Below are 12,601 nucleotides of genomic sequence, written 5' to 3'. Positions count from 1 at the left end.
TTTTAAAAGATTTTATTTATTTGACAGAGAGAGAGAGAGAGAATACAAGCAGGGGACGGGATAGGCAGAGGGAGAGGGAGAAGCAGGCTCCCTGCTGAGCAGAGAGCCCAATGCAAGGCTTGATCCCAGGACTCTCGGATCATGACCTCAGCTGAAGGCTGACACTTAACCAACTGAGTCACCCAGGCACCCCTAGATCTGAATTATTAACAAACCTGAAATTAGATTCCCTTATTAAAAAGTTAGTAAATAAATATTTGGGACCAAGAGAATGTTTCTCTATTCAGTCACTTTCTTCAAGGATTATCAATCCATATAACATTAATCAGAACATTCTTATTGGAATCTAATAATTACTGATTAACAAATAATTAGGATGTGGAACACATAGGTAAGGTGTTTGTTAATATATATTAACATATCATATATTAATATTAATAATACATAATATTGTATTCAGCACAACTTTGTATACCTTAACAAATAAGTCAGTAAGTCTGAATTCTGAGTACCTCAGCTCTTTATATACTTCCATTTACAGGAAAAGGTAAGGTTTTAACATTGCTGGGAAGAAATGGAAATAAATCCATTTTAGAAATGTCTGAGCAACTGTTTTAAATCATATGCTCTGCAGGTGAAATCAAGAAGGCTTTATTCAACCTATGTAACCCAAACCTAGCAGAAATTATGTTTTATGCAGACCCCTTTCAAAGTGTTATGGTAATAACGGTTTAAAGGACAAAAGAGAAAAGGAACACAACTATTCTCTGCACTCCAGTTATCTGTACTCTTCCTTCTGATGAGTCAGCTCCATGGCTCTTTTCCCCTCAATATAACCAGCACTTGAGCTTGATTTTGGTGTCTTCTACTGCACAAAACCTCCAGCTGCTACACAGTGTGTCTCAGCAGTTCACCAACTCCGTTTCCTGTTCACAGCAGCTCTGCTGAGGCAAGGGCTCGGCGTCTGATAACTAGCTCTAGATGGAACTGAGACAGAGGAAGCCAAGAAAGTGGTTCACCCGGATAGCCTGTGAAGTACTATTCCACAGGAGCCTCCAATTGGACAGGTGATCTTAGGAAATTACAGGTCAGGAGATAGAGTCAGGCCACTGAGGTACACATTTTGTTAAAATGATTCTTGGTTTGTTGGTCAAGAAGGTTCTATTTGCTTTCCCAGTGGTGCAACCTGAAGACAGGGGAGCATTTTTTTTTTTTTTAAGATTTTATTTATTCATTTGAGACACAGAGATACAGAGAGAGAGAGCATGAGCAGGGAGAGAGGCAGAGGGAGAAGGAGGAGAAGCAGGCTCCCTGCTGAGCCAGGAGCCCGATGTGGGGCTCGATCCCAGGACCCTGGAATCATGACCTGAGCCAAAGGCAGATGCTTAACATCTGAGCCACCCAGGCGCCCCCGACAGGGGAGCATTTTGAGAATTAAAGGCATTAAAGAGAAGACACAAAAGCCTCTAAAACTCTCCACCTTTGTAAAGTAGATGTTTTCCTGCCTTCTCCCTACCTCCAGCCTTTCAGGACTTTCTCTTTGACTCCGATCTCTAACTTTGGTGCTAACAAAGGAAAAGCCCCCCAGGCAGACCCTCTGTCATTTGTGTTATTCACTCCAGCACCACCATGCACTGGATGCATAGCAGAGTCATGAATGGACTATGTTGCAGACAGTCCTGAAATTCAGTTTTTATTTTTTAATGTTCAAATTATGGATACACAGTTACACATACACACATAGGCATGTTTTTATATAAACAAAAGATAACTGCAAACATGTGCATGCTTGCTATCTAGTTAAACAATAATCTGATCCCCAAATATTAGCGGTTAGCAGTGCCTTCCAGATAAGCCACAGTGAATGTTACTAGTCTTATAACCATAGCCCCCAACTCCCAGAGACTGTTTTATTATATTTTTTGTCATCAAATTTAGAAGACTTTCTCACTGAAATAAAAAACTAGATTAGATTTACTTTTTCTTCATGCAGGATGATATTGTATATGTCAGCCATAATGAAAAATGAGTATATTTCAGCTTTAAGATTGTTTCAATTATGAAGAGACATTGGCCTCCCTATAAGTTATACCTGTATTTACTGAGTTCGTGCTAACTTCAGTATTACTGTGGCTCTATACTTTTGACCCTACAAACTTTATACCAGTCAATAGACACTGAAGAAAAACCATTCCCATGTCATCTACTCTACTCTGATGGGTGCAATATTTGCTCCTCCCCTTTGAATAGCAGGATTTAAAAATTAATGGTAATTAAAACTGCCTTTTTTTTCACATCAGAGCTTAAAATTGATGCTTTCAACAAAGAAAAGCAGTCTACCTTTTTTTTAAATATTTTATTTATTTATTTATTTATTTATTTGAGACGGGGGAGGGAGAAGGACAAGCAGACTGAGCCTGGAGCCCAAGCGGGCTTGATCTTACGACCCTGAGCCTAAATCAAGAGTTGGCCACCTAACCGACTAAGCCACCCAGGTGCCCCAGTCTATTTTCAACTAGCAAAAACTATAATAGTATAAAACATAAAGACCTACCCTAAAAAATGCAGATTAGATGTAAAAGAAACAAAATCTTCTCCTAAATAATTTGAAATGGACTTTATATTATTCTCATCATGTCTCCATTTTAAATTCCTGTAGTCACTTTTTTGAATATACTGAAAATGGCAAAGAAGAGTCTTCCATAAGAAGTTATTATTTGGCCTCTGTATTAAACCATTCATTTATTTACTCAAATACACACACACACACACACGCGCGTGTGCGCACACACACACATTTATTAAGTCAGATGAAATTCTAGGTCTTTCAAACTCAAAATAAATTTAGCACAGTCCCTATTTACAAAGAAATATAATGGCATGGGCAATGATCTTTATTTCACCAATTTCTAACATCTTTCAGTCAAGATCAGTATTTTCACTAGTGACCCTAAGTGACTTAAAGGAAAAGTAGCAGTCCATTCTTAAAAAGTCAAGCATTCACACATTTTTTAAAGCTCATTCATTTATTAAACTTTTATTATATGTTGTATTTATAATATGTTTTATTATTTATATATAGAAATATAACTCCTGGAGCTAAAACAATAATAATGTGCTACAGATTTACAACTAGGGAAACATGAAATTAATCAATGGTCAACTTGGTCAAGACCCAGTTCATTGAAAATAAAATCACACACAAGGATTAAAAATAACTTAAATACAGTCCTATATTCCTTCACATTGTGTGTATGTGTGCACATAAACAGAAAGAGAGATAAAGAGGGAGAGACAAAATATGTCAATACATTAAACTTTTAATTATATGACAATACCCTATAACTAGAATACTGAATTTCATAATTAACTGTTTAAATCTGTATTAGCCAAACTAACTGAGTGTTCTGATAATATATGAATGACAACTCCAAGAGTTCACCTATGCTAAATTAATCCCAGATAAACTTTGTAAAAATTACAAAAGTTGTGGCTGATCAGGATGGGTACATAAAAATGTGGTAATAATCAGGGCGCCTGGGTGGCTCAGTCAGTTAAGTGTCTGACATGATTTCAGCTCAGGTCATGATCTCAGGCTTGTGGGATCGAGCCCCATGTTAGGCTCCACGCTCGGTGGGAAGTCTGTTTGAGATTCTCTTTCTCCTCTCCCTCTGCCCCTACCCCCATGTGTGCACGCTCTCTCTCAAATAATAAATAAATAAATATTTTTAAAAATGTGGTAATAATATAATTTGATGATCATATGCAATTATGGAGCCTAATGAGTGTTCAAATCTTTTTATAAGTAGATCTAATATTTAATGGACATGTGAAGACCCACAATATTTTGGTAACTGGAAGGGAGGTATGTTTTGTTTTCCATTTATCAAAATATAATTTTAAGTATCACTTCTACAAGTTTTACAAATTAAGCGATAATGACAAGAGGTAAGAGTTACTAAGTGCTTACCATATTTTAAGTACCATGCTAAGTGCTTACATGGATAATTTCATTTAATCTTCATAACAGCCATTTTAGAGAAAAGTAACCTAAGGAACAAAGAGCTAAAGTGACCCAGGGTCACAAGCTCATAAGTGGTGAGCTAAATTGTTAGCTCAGACATTCTGTCTTCAGTACCCTATTACTATACCCTATCCTAATGTTATACTGGGATTGTGAAATTTGCCTTCTTTTTTTTTTTTAATTCATCTAACCTGAACAAAAACAACAGTCATGGAAGAGAATCTTTGGTATATCAATATCCAAATACTTACTTTGTTTGAAAAAATTGATTTAGAAGTTCTGATTCTAATAGAATGAGAAAAAAACTATTATGTTAGAACTTATCTCTAAATAGATACCTTACTATAATATAAATTATGGCTCTGCCATAAAGATAATTATTGCCATAATGTATATCCCTATAATTCACTATTCAGCATGTTAACAGTCTTCTAATGTTGGAAGTGACCAACAAAACAAAATTATCTATGTCATAATTACTTAAGTCTAGCACGATGATATCTTAATAGATGCAAAGTGAGAAAAAGAGAAACATGGCGTCAAACGTAAGTAAACATTTCTCTGAGAAGATGCTAGTATTTTCTATGGATGAAAAATATCCACAGTACTTCTTGCTAATAGACTACACCAATCATGTCATTTGAATAAAGACAGGGGTGCCCATTTAAGCCCATGAAAGGAGAAAAGTTTGAAAAGTAGTAAATGAAAGAAAAAATATGATGAGGTCATTTTAAATCACTAGAATTCCTCAGTTGGGCTACATAATAAAAATTCATATTTCCATAATACATGAGAGTATGTACACATCTCTAGATATATATAATATTCTATGAGTGTATGTATGCATATATAAGTATAATTTTACTTTAATTTTTGCATTATTTATTAATTTTGACCTAACCTGTTTTCACTATTAGTGCCCTGGCTGAAGAAGCATACAAGTATAATAAATTTACCATAATCAGCTTTTATTATATAAAATATTTTATTAAAATGGCACTCTCCTAAAAATTCAGAACCACTGAAAAAGCACAAGAACTAAACTAGAAGAGGTGGATCTCAATACTAAGTCTTCAGTATAGGCCTGGCCTCTTACTTCCATGCCTCTACACAAAACAAAAGGAGCTGCCTCTTACTCAGTAGTAGTTGGAGAGACTGGTCACCCAACTATTCTCAGGCACATTCTACTGGACACCGTACCTACTATAGGTATTGGAAACCCTGATATTTATTTACTCATCTATCCTACAGATGGGAATCATTACATATCCTACCTCTAGCTAATGATATAGAAAGGGAGTTTGCTGTGTAAATTCAGAAAAATATTTGTTCAATCCACCATACTTCTGTCTTTGAATACTGTTATGTCAGGACCTGATGCCAAGTATCCGAAAACCATCTTACTACCTAGAGTTAACAAAACTACACACCAAAGATGTTGAAAAGAGAATGGATCCTTGATGATTAGTTGCAAGGCCAAACCATCATAGGTAACCCCTTATTTTGGAATTCTTATTAAGTAAGCAAGTGTTCTTTTATTTCTGGCCACTGCTAGTTGGTCTCCTGGTGTGTAGAGCCAAAAGTTCCTAAATGAGTCAATCAAAGAGAAGTATTTATTTGGTGAAATAAATGTATCTTTGGGACCAGATAAAAAATGTCCTTTGGTGAAGGGAGGGACATTGCAGCTACAAAGCATAGGACAAGGTTTTCTCCCAGCATCCATTATCTTTTCTAAATAGTACCCCAAATTTCCTAACAGTGGGAAATTAGTCTCACACCTATCTAGACATCAACCAATTAATACGTGCCATCCTCACTGCCGTACAGTGAGGATGCTAATCCATAGGTATACTCTACAAATCAAGCCAGTCTGAGCAAATGGAATTAATCCTGAGATATTTATAAAACACTATGGGGAGACAACTTTTCTCTTTCCTAACAGAATTTTAAAGAAAAAGCATATGATGAATTTATGTAAGAATTTACAGCCATCCACAAAGTTTATCTGGATATACAAAAGAGGGAAAAATTCAGGTCAGACTGAAATATTATATTTAACTATTTGCATAGTTTCCCAATTCAATGTGTAATCATATATAGTTCACCAATTTGCCTTAATTACATGGATACCATCTTGAAGTATCAGACTACATTTATCTTCTCTCATTTAATGACTACTGTCACCATCCAAATGCTCTAAGATATTCTAGGAAAAAACTTTTAAATTTTACTTCCAAAAGAAAAAGACTGTCACAATCAAACATTCTTTAAAAATCTCATTCCCAATGCCAAGTAGCTTTCATGACAAAGTGAAAATCTTAATTGTTGGGGGGGAAAAAAAAAAACCACTAAACAAGTGACTCCATACTCTAACCAAAAAACAAACTAATTGTTTTCTGAGGATGACATGAATTTGGCATTATAATCCATGTGAAATATTCTATGGGTTCAAATATCTGTGCCAAAAAGATAAATCAAGTTTCAAATAATGGTATTTCAAAAAATACACTATATATCTCCATGCCAAGAAACTGTGAAATAGTTGACCACAAAGAGGATTAATTTTACAGCAGAATAAATCAAAGTATTTTAATATATTTAAGATCTCATTTCATTTTTTAAAGGATTCTGAGGGAACTGAACACTCTTCTGCAGTTCTCCTATGCATGAATTGGAGAAAAAAAGAAATAGGACAAAGGAAAATAAAGCAGCAGCCTAAGTCAAAGATGTCAAGTAAAAGCAAGTGAATTTTATAAAATTTCCTAAGAGGGACTAGCCTCCTCTCTGTTCTTCTTCGGTACTATATTAAATGAATTCGAGTTCACTGGAATGCAAGGAGAGCACCAAAAGAACAAAGCATTTCACAAAATCTATAACAATTTTTCACATAATGCCAGGTTCCCAATTGGGTTCCTTTAAGCCCCTAACTAAAGCAATAGGTTAAAAGTGAGGTTAGAAAATGCACGTTTTCCTTTGTTTACAACAATGAGTGACTCCTGCTTCACCACCCCTGGAGCACAGAGTTTACCAAATGGCACAGAACATAGCTGAGCACAACACTGACATTGGAATTTGCAAAGTGTGGCTGTGGAACAATGCTGCTCAGTGAAAACTTAAATACATGAAGATTGAGTCAATGGATTCATCAGCAACCTAAGTGCAGAGTCAAGAAAACTGAAAAAATACAGATAAACATTTTATATTTTAGAAAATATATTTTCTCAAGATTAGGAAAATAACATTCTAGCCAGCAACAAATTATAAGAAATAGACACATCTACCCCTTAGTCTATATATATGACTTGAAACTTATCAGTATCCCATAAATGAGAACTAAAACCATATATATCTGCTCTCCCCTTTGTTGACAAATATTCTATATTTTTATTTAGATAAATCAACAACTTTTTTCTAAAGAAAAGTTTGATTTAATCAGTGCAGGTGGTTAAACCTTGTTATAATTAACATCTAGAGATGTGGTCTTTTTATGTGTGGCATCCCAGCCGGATAAAGCATTATACCAGATAAAGCTAGGGTCATATTTCTTTCTTTCTCTGCAAGATTAAGTAATTCTTCTTTCATTGCCAGAAACAATACCCAACTACCTGAAGCCAAATATCTCACAAATACATATTTTGGATACTAAGATCACTAAGTTATTATAGAAAGATTAAACAAAGGGTAAAGTACACAAAAAAAATAAAGAGGAGAAGGATAGTTTAAATGAGATGAAAAAAGGAGTAAGAGAGGAAAGAAGGAAGGAAAGGAAGCATGAAGGATATCTTCATTAATTCACATGCCTATATTTTTTTCCCATTTGATATCCCACCCCACCCCACTCCAATATGATGCAATTTCATCATCTGTTTCTATGTTTTAAGGAAAACACAACTCTTTTAAGGTGAAGACTTCCATTGCACAATACAATAAATGAATGTACCAATGTTAAAATTTTATACATCTCCCCCAGTTATTTAGACAACCAAAGTTTAGAGTAATTAGTAATGGATTTCTAAAATTTCCATAGTAATTAAACCAAAATATTTTTTTAAATATAAACTTCCAATTTCTTTAGTAGTCAAAAACTGATATAAATCTTAAAACTCTGCATACTTTTAGACAGAAAAAAGATGTATCTCTGGATCCGTCATTCCCATGTAGCTCAAAAATGGTATGTGGTGAGTTGCCTTGGGAAAGAGTAGACACTAAGCTTTCATTTAAATTTGGCATACAATTTTCTGTACTTATGGGTACAGACTTTGGCCCTATTAATTAGGTTAGGTTAATACAAAGCAAACAACTGCCCATTCTTCCTTGTAGAAGACTTAAAAGCAGAATAACCTGATGCAGATATATCAGAAGGGAAGTGAATAGTCTCAGTGATTAAGGAAGTTGGTTATACCTTTTAAATGAGTTAATACTCTATATATGTGTTGTTATGGTGAGTTGACACTTCTGGAGAATGCTCTGTGACAGAAAAATATTGCTTGTTCAAGCAGGTGCTTGCAGGAGATGTGGAGTCTGTAAGCATCATCTCACACTGAGAGGCCACAGAAAGAGACACTGAAATAGGCAGGTTATTTTATCAATGATAAACAATCCACAGTGTATTGGGTTCAGTTATATACTGGGGACAATACCACAGCGTTGTGACTGTGGATCCAAACAGGTATGGTTATAGAGCTGTGAGACTAAAGGGAGGGGGATGCTCTTGAGGATAGACCTGAACACTATGAATCATTTCAACGTCAGGAGACATTCAGGACTCTGAGCACCTCCCTCTCAAAAGTGGACCAGAAAAAAGAAAAAGAAAAAGAAAAAAAAAAAAGTGGACCAGAATTTAGAGGCAGTGAGGTGCCAGAGGTACTCCACTTGGTAGAGAGGTAGAGAGTAGGGTGTCCCAGGTTGTTTGGAAAGAGGTAAGAAGCTAGAAGACCCTGAGGACAAATGCAAACCTTTGAGATCAGAGATTTCTTTAACATTTGTAGATTACCAGGTGTTTCTTTTTTCGTTTGTTTCTTTACCTTACCAGTAAAGTCTGACCCATTAGGGTCTGATCTCTCTTGTACTTTGGAGAACTGAAGAAAAGAATCTGCCATTTCTGAAAGTTAGTTACAGAGAGCAGAATCTTTCATTTCCTAGGCCACAAGAGGTGACAGTATTTGTGATCAGCAGAGCTGAGGGTACAGGCAAGGGCAAATCTCACAAAAGTAATCATTAGTCCCTGAGGCAGCTGATGCAAAAAGAAAAAAAAGAAAAGGTAAAGAAAGAAAAAGCTGGAATTGAAGAACCTGAAGGGCCTATTCATGAGCACAACTGAAGACAGCTCCCCTGGAAAATGTTCAGTTCTTATGGGCAATTTCTATGGAAATTAAGTTTTAGCTATCAAGCCAATGGTAGCTACAGTTACCATAGGTGCAAAAGCTATAATCAATTTCAATACATTCGAGTGATAACGTTTGTCACTTAACTTGCAAAGAAAACATGAATGCAAAGGTAACAGAGAAGAATACTTTTATTTTTCCAAATTATATGAGGCATTGTGTGATATAGTATTGGTGGCCTCATTGAAGACCCCTACCAAGTGTGATTAGCTACTTAGCTAAATAACCTTCTACTGTGATTCCTTAGTATTTGTTCTCTTTGACGTAATAACATATTACTGAGGAAGAACTGTGTAAATGTAAAAAGTAGCTGGACCATGATTTAAAAAGGCTTAATCTCAAGTATGAAAATTTATGTTTTATAGTAAGAGGAAGTTCTTCATATTTGAAATCTTTCATCGAATAGCAAAAACTCTGAGTCTGCCAGGTAATAATGAATAAATGAAATTACTACTGCTTGGCTCTGGGCAACAGGTTTCAATGATTTGTTAAATTTAAATTGTGTGTCTAATGATCAATATCAAATCTCAGTTACCATTGAATTTCAGATTTTTATTTGTATCAGTGCTATTTATTGTAAATCTGTTACCAATATTCACCCATAATAAACAGTTCCAGGGAATGTAAGTTAGATAAAAAGATTATAAGTACAGGAACTAAAAAAGAATTTACTATGTTAAATATAAAAAAGTATTAGAATCTCTATAATGTAGCCACAAACCATCCAATTACTCAAAAAACTCGTAAGGTGTTAGGAATTCAAAAGCATTATGAATCTAACTTCCTGCCTCCCAATGCCAACTGTCTACTACACTATTCTATCACATGTGCAAAAGACCCTTGCATAAAACGATCTTATGTGAATATTAAAATGATTACCAGTCAATTTAATAGCCAAATGTGGATTTTAAATGTGATGTAAAACCTCATTATACAGTCCAAATTTCGATCTTGTGAAAGTAGCCATTAAACACAGTGTTTAAAATTAGGAGACTGGGGCACCTGGGTGGCTCAGTCGTTCAGCATCTGCCTTTGGCTCAGGTCATGACCCCAGGGTCCTGGGTTCGAGCCCCACACAGGGCTCCCTGCTCAGCAGGAAGCCTGCTTCTCCCTCTCCCACTCCCCCTGCTTGTGTTCCCTCTCTCGCTGTGTCTCTCTCTGTCAAATAAATAAAAAAAATCTTTTAAATAAATAAATAAATAAATAAATAAATAAATAAATAAATAAATAAATAAAATTAGGAGACTTACCTTTTTTAATCCTCTTTAACCGAAAAATTCTATTACCAGCTGCCAGGACTTCAGAGACATCATGAGGGCATATAAATGGCATTCTTTACAGATTACTCAAGAAGCCTGCTACTTATAACTTCAAGATATGCAAATCATCCTCAAGCTTTATCTCAATGAATGATTAGGAGAGACTTTATTTTATTATTTTTTTTTTATAAAGTTCCATGTTCGGAAGGCAAGCAAAAGCAGACACTGCCCACCCCAAAGTCCGAATAGCAAAATGAAAAGTTTGTATTTTTCACTGAATGTGGTGCCCAAAGTTAGAAGACCTAGAAACTAAGGGCCAAGTGTCTTTCCAGCGTGGACAAACAAAATGGGTAGTCTGGAAGACTCACATTGGTTACTCTGGAAAGATGGTATTAACAATAACTGAACAGATTTTCTAAGCCTTGGGGAAAAAAAACAAAACGTACTTTTCTAATCTGATACTTCCTTTAAATTTTTCCCCCCAAATCAATGTTATGGTTTTGTCACTGAAAAGAAATGGAATGTTGTACAAAAGAACTGTAACCAGACAAGGAACCAATGGTTCACTCAAAGTCAGCCAAGGTGCCCAGATCTAAAAAATGAAATTACTTTGCCCCATTCTCTCTTGCCTTTGCTTCCTTGGCCTTAGGATATTTGGAAGGAATCAAAGAGAAGAGGTACTTCAATCTAAAGACTCTGAAGCCTAAATTCTGCCTTCTTTTCCACACCTGTTTGTAACTTAATGCTTCAACCAGGAATCAAGTCCCCGTAGATACTCCTGTTGATTAACAATTTTTACTGCATGTATATCCTCTTAGGATATTTAGCTCTTCATTAGAATAATAATTTTATGTGCAAGAAACACTATTCTTGAGGTGTCAAAAGGTTAGGTCACAGAAATATTGTCAGATTTATAAAAAAAATTGGAAGTTTACAGGTGAAAAGCTTAAAAATAGCAGCAATGGATATAGCAAAAAATCTAGTTTTGAATATCATCTTACTGTAAGTCTTTGGAATAGTAACCCCATTTAGGCAATGTAACTCAAATAATCCTATCTGATTTTTGAAAAAAACTGAAAATAGCTTTACTGTTTTGTCAGATAATAAAGTAGTATTTGCTAATTTTTTAAATTCTAGACATAAAGATATATAAAAATGAAAAATATCGGAAATTATTAGAAGACTTAACCAAACATAATATTTTTATATAGAATATCCCAGACCTTTCTACATTATAACTATCAGTATGTTTTATTATAAAAGCAGGTCATAATGTGTGAATCATCTTTTTTATTCAGTAAAATATTACAGCTGTTTTCCAGATCAGTAAGTATAAAGTTTATATCAATGTTTCAAATGTTGCAAAGCATTCCATTAAGTGGATATATCACAATATACTTTAATTAATCTTTTTGTGAGACATATAAATTGATTCTGGTATCTTGCTATTAAAATATATACATCTTTATATGGACTTATGTGGTTAGCTATTTCCTTTTAAACAGGTATAGGGTACCATTTTGATCATTAAACAGTGACAACTTTTTAATTTAGAAAGCCAGTCTACTCTGAAATAATTTTCTCAGGAAAAATAATCTCAGATAATAAAAAACTATAATCTGGAGGGGGATTTTCATTTAACATTTTCCCATATTTAATCCCTATTAATGTGTCCCAAAGTGACAAGATATATTTCAGGGCAACACAGTATATTAGGGATAGGAAACACCTTATACAAAAACCACTTTTACTTCCATTAATTTATCCTTTTCCTTAAAAAAAAAAAAAAAAATATTTTAAACTGATTTTAGAGAGCAATATATCAACTGGGTTTATATCTCCTCTAATAGTGTCAGCTTCTCCTGGGGTGAATATACCACAACATATTATATTTCCAACATATTTTATACTTCTCAGAGGCCCTTTACATGTAT

General features: G+C 34.7%; 1 protein-coding gene across 1 annotated transcript in view; it reads right to left on the bottom strand.

The window, feature by feature from the left end:
* Positions 1-12,601, bottom strand: part of ADGRL3 (adhesion G protein-coupled receptor L3) — an 819,557-nt gene that overhangs the window by 725,103 nt on the left and 81,853 nt on the right. The gene's annotated exons all lie outside the window — the stretch shown is intronic.

Source organism: Mirounga angustirostris, unplaced genomic scaffold, assembly GCF_029215605.1.
Source record: "Mirounga angustirostris isolate CCGP_5_RB_7025 unplaced genomic scaffold, mMirAng1.0.hap1 SCAF_2, whole genome shotgun sequence".
Classification (NCBI taxonomy): domain Eukaryota; kingdom Metazoa; phylum Chordata; class Mammalia; order Carnivora; family Phocidae; genus Mirounga; species Mirounga angustirostris.
This window is presented reverse-complemented; position numbering and strand designations above follow the sequence as displayed.